At 40.9% G+C, this 11,739-nt stretch overlaps 1 pseudogene; it reads right to left on the minus strand.

Annotated features, from left to right (window-relative positions):
- Nucleotides 1–406: 406 nt before the first annotated feature.
- Gm19724 lies at nucleotides 407–592 on the minus strand (annotated as a pseudogene).
- Nucleotides 593–11,739: the final 11,147 nt, after the last annotated feature.

Consider the following 11,739-nt stretch of genomic DNA (forward strand, 5'->3'; position numbering starts at 1 on the left):
ACCTGAAGGGACTTGTGCCACTGGTCAGGCAGGTTTTCTCTTCCCCTGCTGCTGGCTCAGGTCCTGCACACTATTGGATTGGAACCCATGTTGTGTTCCACTCACCAGTGATCCAAATATTGAGTGGAGAGTCCTCTGGGGACTGTGGGTGTGTCTGCCCACTTGTGCCCAAGGTGACCTGGAGCTGGCGTCTACCAGAAGGCCAGTATTTTTTTTTTTTTTTGGCTAAGGCCAGAAAGCATCCAGAGAGATAAATATGTGATCTCTGTGAAGGACTGTCTTTCTAGCCACTGTCTCCTAAGCCATGCTGCAGCTTCCTCATCTTCATTGCATACTGCAAAGTTTGGAACAGTGCCTCACTGTCGATCTTCTCATTTATGAATCAAATTAATTTTCACTCCATAACTCAGAGGGAATATATTTTTTTCTGTTCCACAAGGAGAACCTTTTGGTTCACCATTGGATCATAGTGCAGAAGGGTCAGGTTCTCTCAAAGTTGGCTTCTTTTGTGGATGAAGGAGAAACCTGTCTTGGTTTGGCACACCAGCAAGTTTGACTTGCTCTTGGCAAATGGGACAGCAGAAAGCAGCATGGTATCCATTCCACTACTTTTACCCAGACAGACCTAAAAAGCTCGATAACTGCTTCCAGAAAATTACTTTCAAGATGAATGTAAACTACCAAGATCAAACAAAGATGAGATAATTTATACATAGAAACAGAAAGACTGAAGCAGTATAAAAGTTCTCTAAATTAAAAAAAGGACAAATCCTCATCTTGATATCTAAATGAACTCATTACTAAATTCCATCAGATCTATAATGAAGATTTAGCATCAATTATTTCCACACTACCCACAAAATATGAAAGGACAGGATCCGTAGAACATTGATAATGTTCATGGAGGTATAGTACCCTGATACATAATCCAGATAAAGACAGAAGGAGAAGAAAATTAAAGATCAAACTACCTGATAAAAATGTTCTCAATAGAAATAGTTGAAGAAATAATTGCAAGGCTGGCAAAAAAGTCAGAGACATCCCATTACCATTGTAGGAGTCCAACAAGAACACCAGTCTACACAATCATAATATATATACATAGGACTCAGCTCACACCCAAATAGGCTCTGTGATTGTTGCTTGAGTCTATGAGAGCCCCTTACAATACTGATTAGGGCCATGTTATCATGGTGTTTCTACCCCTCTGGATCCTACAATCCTTCCTTACCATCTTTCTTGAGTTTCGCTGAGCTCCACCTACGGATTTGCTCTGGTGCCACTAATGATAATTGGGCTAGGCATCAACCAATGAGTACAACAGAATATCATCAAGAATCATTTCATCGACTTTTTGGGGAAAGGCCAGTCATACTTAATTCTATCCAGGGTCTCTTGGCTCTGCAATCATCTGGGTCCTAGCCATCCATGCAGGGTCAGGCATGGGCTCAATCTCTAGGCACTGGACCAGTCATTGGCTGGCCACTCCCACAAGTTCTGTACCAACATTGTTTAGCACATCTAGGATATCTTTCAGGTAGGGCATGTGTTGCAAGCTGGTCCAAGGCTTACAAGGACCGGGTACACCTGGGTGGCAGGCTGGGGCTGAAAAAGACAGATGGCAAGAGATTAATGGAGACCAAGGCACGATTCTGTTCAAGGCCCACCAGTTTACTAAGAGAGTGTGCCTATAAGGGGGAAGGCCTATCCCCCACCAGTCCATTCTTGATGTCTGGAGTCAGCCTGTAGTCGACATGCAGGATAGGATGTTCCTCTGGAGTATCTCAGGGGCCTCTCGGTAGGTAGCAGTGTCTTGGAGAGAACAGTGGCAGGTGACTGAACAAAAGAGCCATCTAGGTTTGAAGGCTACACCCTAGGTAATCTTCCTTTTTAGTGGCAGCAAGGTCAAAGTCTGAATCAGCCTGCTTCATGCTGGGGGAGCCTACAATTCCTCCCTGACTATATAATTAAAATAGCCGGACTGAGGCATAAAATTTATTTATTCTCCATAGTCCTGCCTGGGAGTTATAGTGGCTGGCAATTGTGCCTGTCTTAGGATCTCAGGGTTTCCCAAGCCATTCTTATCCGTAAAGGAGCATGCATGCAGCTTGTTTGTGTTTAGTTTTGTATAAACATGGCTCTGTGGTGTATTATTAATAAACCATGGCCTCTTGGCACATACCTCTGTCTTAGTTTGATATGGCTTCGAAATCTGGTTGCCTGTCATTGACTAACCGGCCCTCATAGCACACCTTATTCCAAAATCAGACTGAAATCACAATATATATTGAATATGTTTCTTCATATTAACGTCTTCCACCTGCGCTTGCAGGAAGCGAGTCTGCATGCTTGCTGAGATCAGACTGTGAGGCGTAGACTGACCTGCTTGCAAAACAAAGCTGGACAGTGAAAAGCAACAGGATAAAAGCTTCTTTGTGGAAGCCCAGGTACTTTATTCACTTGCAAATTAGCAATGATCAAGCTCAGGCTCTGGCCTCCAGGTGTGGGAAAGCTGGCTTTTAGAATTAGCAAAAAGGCCATAGATTCTCTGGACATGGAGGCTGTGCTCCAAATTAACTTTGATAGACAATTAAGATTTTTAGCTATCTTCAATAGGAATCTCTAATATTGGAAGTATTACTATACCAGTCCAAGATTGAGTTAGAATAACTGGTCACATTGAAGGAAAGAGAAGAATCATTATAACTCTTTCTTATGACTAATCTTTCTAAGTCAGATTCCACGGTCTCTAACGTTCTATGTCCCATAAGATTAAAAAGCTTGAAGCAAGGCACCTTAGCTTGTCCAGTCTGAGACAAAGGCAAGCAAAGGTGGGTGAAAACACATACCCAATTCACCTTTCTTGTCACCACAGTCAGGGCACTCAGCGAACTCACAGGTCAGCTTGTCACACAAATCCTTCTGATAGTTGTCATGCTTCTGTAGCATTCTGTGGAGAGAACCTAAGCTTTTCCCTTTCCCCAATAGGGTAGCTGTTCCAGATCAAGCCATATGCCAATAAGTACATCCTTTTCATCTCACCTAGACATGATTATGTCTAGTTTTAAGATACTATAAGGCATTTATTAAGTTCTTTGACATCCAAATTTCAAAATTCTTAAAATAAAATATGATTTAAATAATGTGCACAGGGATATAATTCCTCCCCTTCTTTGCTTTTTAAGAAGCTATAGTTTAATACCTTGTCTTAGAGAATTATTAAATAGTTGACAAAACATCTCAAATACTTGACTGTTATAGTCAGTTTTAATATGACATGGACAGTGACTTATTACACTTTCAGTTGTTTCTCTTGAAGAGTGGTTGTAACTAGAAAGCTTGAAAAGTTATTAATAGTCACATGTGCATAATTTATTTATTTAGTAATCAGAAATAAGAGCATTTATTTGTAGCAGTTGATTAAGTATAGGTCCTCAAGAACTAACATCATTATGTGGAAACAGGTAGAATCTGAGGACACCAAGAAAAACAAAATTCAATTTGACATATACATTTAAAAAATTTATCAACCTATCTTGAGGATAATGATTATCTATCGTTCCTATAAATGCTATTTGAGCAAGCAACCAATCCGTACTGTTCTGCTTCAGCTAAGTATCTTGTTCTGCGCTGTAAGGCTGAACAATGATCTGGCTCTTTGCCAAAATAAGTTAGTGCCTGTTTCCTTCCAAGTATGATCATCTGAGCTACTGCTTCATGATATGGCAGGATATTATGTTTAGGAGAAACCCTGGAATGTATCCACATTAGAGGAGACTTTTGCCATAACAATCCTGTATGCATATGAATCGTATTAAAAATTAACAGATGTAAAGTCAAAGAGTAATCTATGTAAGTGACAAATTGTTCTTCAATGGCTCTTTCCACAAGTTGTAAGGCCAGCAATCCTTCTGAGGTTAAAGATCTAGGGGAGGTAGGATCAGAACTCCCTTTAAGAATATCAAATAAAGGTTTCAGTTCCCCTGTAGTAAGCTTTAAATAGGGGCGAAGCCAATTAATATCACCTAACAATTTTTGAAAATCATTTAACGTTTTTAAGTTGTCCCTGCGAATAACTATCTTCTGGGGGAAAACAGCTTGATTGGTAAGTCTAAAACCCAAATAATTATAAGGATCCCGAATTTGTATCTTCTCAGGAGCTATTTGTAGTCCTTTATCAGCTAAAGCTGTTTGTAAATCTCTATAACACAAAAGCAAATCCTGGGGGTCTTTTCCAGACAACCCAGGACAAATTCTTAACTGTCCAAAAACAGTCTTCTTAAAGGAACAGTACGTTTTCTTATGAGTTGCATAAGCAATTGCAAACTTGAGAATTAATAGCTTCTGAGGTTCGAACAATTTTAAGCAATTATAAGCTCTGAGCTATATATTGATAAATATACAAATTAAAGCTTGATTATTCAGCATTTTAAAACACCATCTACAGCACACAATTTAATTATCTGTGCTGAAGCAGGAGGAAGCTCAAAAGAATAAGCCTGTGATCCAATTCACATATACTTTTCTCCCATAAAAGGGCTGTTTTTAAATATAGTAATTGGGATGCATGCACGCATGAATTTATAGAAGATACAGAAGCATGCACAAAGACAATTTTTAACTTATCTTTAGGATAATGATGATCATTTTTATTTATTTATTTATTTATTAGGTACTTATTTCATTTACATTTCCAATGCTATCCCAAAAGTCCCCACACCCTCCCACACCTCTTAATGATTGTAAAGGTTTTGCTTCTAGCGAGTTTGTAATAACTAGAATATTTTGCCTCTAGTATGGCTAAATATTGATCTAATTATGTGAGAAATTTTTATCATTTCTGCTTCTATACAAAAAGCCAAGAGTTTGAATCTTTCAGTGTATATTGTTTTCTAAGCAGAAAATATTTTATTAGCTAATGCCTCTCAAGGGAAGTTTACTTAAAACCTTAGCTAACCCTAGGCAGAGCTGCTTTATCCTTGCTGTAAACATTTATCTGGCTCCTGTTAATCCTTTTAAAGTCATTCCTTTGTTTCCTGTCAGGTAACTTCTAGTATTTTGCCTGCTGTGACTTCCTACCCCCTTTTATTATCTGTATTCTTTGGCTCCAGCATCTGCTGGTGGCTGCGGGTCGGGGCCTTTGGGCACATAGCTTTCCCTGGGCATGTTAACTTGAGAAGTTGCCAAAAAGCAGGTGACCTTGTAGCCAACTCAGGGGGAAGGGCCTTGTCTGCCATTGCCCCATACACCTCTGCCCATCACCGCTGGGATAGCCATATTTTTCCCACTAAGGCCCAAGGTGCTCCGCCACCCTTGTTTGAGTTTTCTAGCCTGAGAGGAAGGTCGAGATTCCGGTGGCAGTGACAAAAGTGGCTGTGGCAGCAGGGCCGGCTCCACCCCAGTGCCAGGACCAGAGCTTGACATAGTGGCACGTCAGACACGCACCGCCTCCTCTGCTTCAGAGATACAGGCTCAGCAGCGGGTTAAATTCCAGAGTCCTTTTCCATGACTCTGCATGCCAGGGTGTCAGGCGGCCAGGGCCGAGGAGGACTTAGGGCAAACGCCCCCCCCCCCCAAGTACCCTGTGGGTGTCAGGCCCTAGACCACAGAGCCGAAACAAGGCAGGTGTGGAAATAACAAGAGATGAGGAGGGTGACCTCCGGCTCCTACTATAGCCTAGAGCCACAAATTGTGGTGTTACTAGTGACATAATTCTTGTCAAGGCCTTGCTAAATCTGAGGTTGACAATTCTCCTTTAGGAGCTGCACAGTACTCAGAACTGTGCATACTGATTCGTGATCATAAGAATACAGTATGGGTACCAGCTTGGGTGTAGAAATTTACTGCAGGGGAAGGTCCAGTTTGACCATTTCTGGGTTCCCTGTGAGATACACCCAGTTTGGATGGAGGTTGGTATCTAGTTACAATCAAGAATATCTTTCTAAGGCTCTGCCTCCCCTCCCCAAAAGGTACCAAGAGCCACAAGTGTGGGTCATGACAGCACCCATGGGGGGAATCAGATCAATATCCCCCCAGCCATGGTTAAAGTCCACTCATCTAAGGATGAGAAAATCATTTGATCACCTCAGTTAAGCGTGGCCTTATTAAGCTTAATTCAGAGGGGGGAGAGAGGTTGGAGACCATACCATGAGAAGGGCAAGCCCTTCACAGCCTCCCACCCTAAAAAGCCAATTGGCCTTGCACCACGGAGCTGGTCGTCACCCCCTCCTCCCTGTTCCCCGCCTGTCATCCAAGAATGCGGAGGAGGATCCAAGTGCTCTCCTTTAGTGTTATCTTATTATAGTGCTTTTTAAAATCAAATCCTGATATAGTTAAGTCTTTGCCAGAGTTCCAACGTCCTAGTATGACCGTGAAATTCAGTAGGAATTTAGTAAAGAAGTTACCTATTCAGTAACCAAATTTAGCTTTACTAAAGACAGAGCCAACAGCTCAGGGCTAGTCTGCAAAATGTTTACTAGGCCAGAAAGGACAGTCTTAGCCAAATAAGGGTTTACCATGAGAAAATTTAAGGAATCCCACTGAGACAGGTTTCTTTATTAGACCCTAAAAATTCAGACAGAACTATAGAGCATAAATAAATTTTATGCCTCGGTCCAGTTTTATTTAATATTATTTAAAGGGGGGAAATGTTACCACCTTCCAGCTTAGCAAGGCTGGCTGTGACCATCTGCCACTTAGGCGAGCCACCTGCTGTGCTGCTTCTCATCCCTCTCCTTTGATGTGCCACTACCTGCCTGAGGCCTAACCTGCCTGAGGCAGAACAGGTTCTCTGAGATTTTCCGAAGTTAGCACCGAACTGTGATCTTCCCACTAGAAGGCTGAGCTGTCCACTTCAAAGGAACTTTGCATGGCTGGGAATGGGCCTTCCCTCTTCTTTATAAAGCCTGCCTGCTGAAATTAAAGTTGAGCTTTGATTAGAGTCCTGTCTTAGCTCTGTCTCTCTCCTGTCGCCTAGCCCCCTTCTTCTCTTCCAGATTCCAAGATGCCTTTCCAGACTAGAATCCAGACATGTGAGCCGCTGGCCTACTGCAACATTAAAACTTTACTGTGAGGCAAAGAAAGATGAAGTAAACTTCCTTTGAGAGGCATTAGCTAATAAAATACTTTCCACTTAGGAAACAATATACACTGAAAAATTCAAACTCTTAGCTTCTTGTATAGGAGCAGAGACAATAAAAATTTTTCTTACATAATGTCAAGAGGCAAAATTTTCCAGTGATTACTAGCTCACTAGAAGCAAAACTCTTTACAATTATCAGAATTTAAAGGAAAAAACAAACTTTTAAACCTATAACTTTACATGAAGTAGGCAAGCCAGATTGTAATGCCTTTATAAGTTCTACAGTCTGATTGACCCTTTATAAACTTTGAATTTGAACTTTACTTAGAACAACATCTGGATAGATCTGTAACAGTGTTCTTTCAGCTAAAAGAAAATTCCCCTGGAGGCAAGGAGAGGCAAGTTTCAAGAACCTCCCCAGGTACACTGACTGCAAAACAAAAGAAAGTCACACAAGCCTCTCTGAGGCTTCTCTGAGCTTTGTATGGCTGTATAGCCACAGAGAGCTGTATTAGTGCTTTCATAAGATGATTACTCTTGTAATTATCTTAATTAACATTATATGGGTGAGTTGAAAATACTAAATTTGCAATCAAACTGCAAGCTGCAGTCAATGGAACACTGGCAGTTTTAACCATAATTTTCAAATTTCTTTAGCAACGTTAGGATAATATCCACAACCTTGGGAAAGCAAAACCCAATGTCAAAACAATTTATCATCTTTAAAATCAATATTAGAAGCATTACTATTATGTTATGAGGTTTGGCTGCCAATTTATACCTATGAATGCATGACAGTGCAAATTTTAATGCTTCATTAAAGAGACACTGTTTTAAATCTTCTCTTTAAGTCTACCAAAAGGATAAGAATCACATTAAATATTATCTCAACTAGAAGTATCCCTAGAGGCCTAGCTTTTTGGCCTGATTTATGCCACATGTTGGAAAGACTCCAAACATGAGTTACCAGTTTAAAGCTAACTTCTAGTAACCAGTGTTACACCTTTTTGATCATACCCAATAACTTATAAGCTAATTCTCTACGATGAAGACACGCAGAACATATTACACCTCCAAGACCAGTAAAAACCAACTTAAGTAGCTACAGAAATCCTATACATTTAGAGCAGTCCAAGAATTTTACTTTTTATAGCTACAATTATAAGATAAGAAAAGCACTTTGTCATTTGCTAAACACAATAATCACGATTGCAGAGAATGTTCTAGGAAAAAACCAACTATTAGCTTTTTTTGCCCCCAAACTAAGAAGCTGCAGACTCCCTTTCTTTGAAAACAGCTTTTTCCAGCAGTGGCTCCCCTGCTGTGCCTGATCCTTGGCTAAAGCATGGCCACTCAGCTTTGCCATGATAAAGTCACTTAGCTTTGCTAAGATAAAGTCTTAGCCATTTTTATTTTCCAACATGAAACACAGAACATTCAGTCATTAAGACAATGAAACAAAACACACATGGATTGACACATAAACAGATTTGGTGCACCAGACATTAGACAACACAAAGAGGGCAGAGAACTTCAGCTGTAGAGCCTGAGAGAATAGAGCAGGGCATCCCCCGATTTCTCTCTGTCTCTGGAAGAGTTTCAAAATCCATTTTCCTCTATATATTTTACTCCATCATTTTAAGCCCTATTCCTCTAGCCTGATGCAGTTCTGGACTTCGTACAACTGCCTGTTTCATTATTTTAAACCCTATTCCTCTCACCTGAAACAGCTTTTAAAAGCTGCGGACAACCGCCTGATTCAAAGTTTCTAGTCGCACACATATTTCTTTGTCAAATCCTAAGTGGAAAAAGTGCCAGATTAGCACTGTTCCAAACTTAGCCCATATCCTTCCGCACCTCTAGCAACACTTTTAAAAAATGAAGTCTAAAGCCAGCAGTAGCATAAATACCTGTTGCTCACCGTGCCTGATATGATCCTCTGATTCTTTCCTTCCCTTGGAGCTCCATACAAGACAGCAATTCCCTCAGGGTTTTCCCACTGTTCCCAATGTCCCTGGCTCAGTCACTAATCTGTTGTAAGCTGGCCTGAGGCTTACAAGGACCCGGTACACCTGGGACGCAGGCTGGAGCTGAAAAAGACTTAGATGGCGAGAGATTAATGGAGACCAAGACACGATTCTGTTCAAGGCCCTCCAGTTTACTAAGAGAGTGTGGTTATAAGGGGGAAGGCCCATCCCCTGCCAATCCATTCTTGGTGACTGGAGCCAGCCTGTAAGCGACATGCAGGATAGGATGTTCCTCTGGAATATCTCAGGGGCCTCTCAGCAGGTAGCAGTGTCTTGGGGAGAGCAGTGGCAGGTGACAGAACAAAAGAGCCATCTAGATCGGAAGGCTCCACCCTAGATAATCTCCTTCTTAGTGGCAGCAAGGTCAAAGTCTGGATCAGCCTGCTTCAGGCTGGGGGAGCCTACAGGCCAACTTCAGCACCGCCGGTAAGCTGAGGAAGGCAGTAAGGTGTGGAGTCAGAGAATACTGTCAGTTGGTGCTGATAGCAACCAACAACAAACCACACCCCACTTCCCCATTGACAGTGGCAAGCAATTTACAGGGTCAGAATTTTAAGTGCTGAAGTGAGCAAAACTCGATTATCTGGGACTGGTATTCACTCTTACCAAAGAGAATGTCTGAACTGTAACTTTTTAGGTGCCAGCAAGAAAGATAAAGAAAGAGGGAAAAAATCATACACACACACATAAACATGTTGAATTAAATAAAGTAGGCTTCAACAAGGAACCTCAGACAATTTCACACATAAATACATATGTACATATGTACATACATACAGAGAGACAGACATACATTTACACATTTAGTGGATGGAACATAGCAGGATCCAAACATTTTGCCTACACTCATATATACATATATGCACATTTGGTGGATAAAGCAAAGCTCTGTTGTGCAGTCTCTAACCATTTAAATACATACATGTATAAACATATATACACACTGTTGGTGGAGAGAAAGTCAAACCCAGCTGACTGTACCAATTTTACATATGCACATATATTTGGTGGATGAAGAGGAACTCCGACAAATTTATTTTTTCCTTTAATACTTTTTATATCTCCTGTGACATAGTTCTCTATATAATAAGAAATATGATCTCACACGACAATAGATATAATGCTGCACAAGATTGAGTTAAAGCAGAATTGTTGATTGTAAGTTCAAAGCAGTAGGCTGATCTATCTTTCATTTTATAAGTTCATTTCATAAGGCCAAAGTAGTAGTTTATTTATTTATTTATTTTTAGAATTTCCCACTCTCGGCATGGCCTTAGTTTACCATGGTTCATGCCAGTGGCTTCATACCTGAACATGACCTAAAATGAATGTTTGTATTGATCATTATTCTGCTGAAGCCCATTTTAATTCCTACTGAATTTTACATGCTTGTGGCACATTACAGCTTACTGAATTCCTTTTCATGCAGGCTTTGTATACTTTTCTATGATAATGGATCACAATGTGCTCTTAATTTCAACATTATTAAACCTTTGAAACAACTCAAACTATCTCCTTCAATTTTCTACCAACTCCTCTAACTTCCTAAGAATAAAGTATGGCTACTTTTGTTTTCTTAGAAGGGGGAACAAAATACTCATGGGAGGGGATACATTGACAAAGTGTGGAGCAGAGAATGAAGGAAAGACCTTCCAGTGACTGCCCCATCTGAGGTTCCATCCCATACACAGTCACCAAACCCAGACTCTATTGTGGATGCCAAAAAGTGCTTACTGACAGGTATAGCTATCTCCTGAGAGGCTCTGCCGGTGCTTGACAAATACAGAGGTGGATGCTCTCAGTCAACCATTGTACAGAGCTCAAGGTCCCCAATGGAGGAGCTAGAGAAACCCGAAGGAGCTGAAGGAGGTTGCACATGAACCAATCAGTACTCACAGAGCTCCCAGGGACTAATTCAAAAGGCAAAGAGTACACATGGCAGGAGCCATGGCTCCAGCTATATATGTATCAGAGAATGGCCTTGTTGGACATCAATGGGAGAAGAAGCCCTTGTTCCTGAAAAGGCTCCATGTACCAATGGAGGGGAATAGCAGGACAGGGAAGCAGGAGTAGATAGGTTGATGGGCACAGGAAGGGGAGACAGAATAGGGGTTTTCTGAGAGGAAACCAAGAATAGGATAACATGTGAAATGTAAACAAAGAAAATATCTAATAAAAAAAGAGAAGAAGGATTGAAGGAGCTCAAGGGGGATAGCAACCCAACAGGAATAAAAACAGTTATCAACTAACCTGGACCCCTCAGAACTCCCAGACACTAAGCCACCAACCAAAGAGCATACATGGGCTAGTAAATGGCCTCTGGCATATGTATCAGAGGACTACCTTGTCTGGCCTCAGGGCGTGAGTATGTTCCTAGCCTTGTAGAGATTTAATGCTCCCAGGGAGAGGTATGCAGGGTAGAATGAGGTGGGGGTGTATGGTTGGTGGGAGCATTGTCTAAGAGGAAAAGGAGAGGAGAGATGGGGTAAAGAACTCTGCAAATGGAGACTGGGAAGGGAGCATCTTTTAGAATATAAATATAGAAAAATGTAAAAATACATGTTATGTATTTTAAACAAATTTAATTAAGAAAACTTACATATAATAAAATACAATTTAAATCTTAAAAAA

Source organism: Mus musculus, chromosome 19 (assembly GCF_000001635.26).
Source record: "Mus musculus strain C57BL/6J chromosome 19, GRCm38.p6 C57BL/6J".
Classification (NCBI taxonomy): Eukaryota; Metazoa; Chordata; class Mammalia; order Rodentia; family Muridae; genus Mus; species Mus musculus.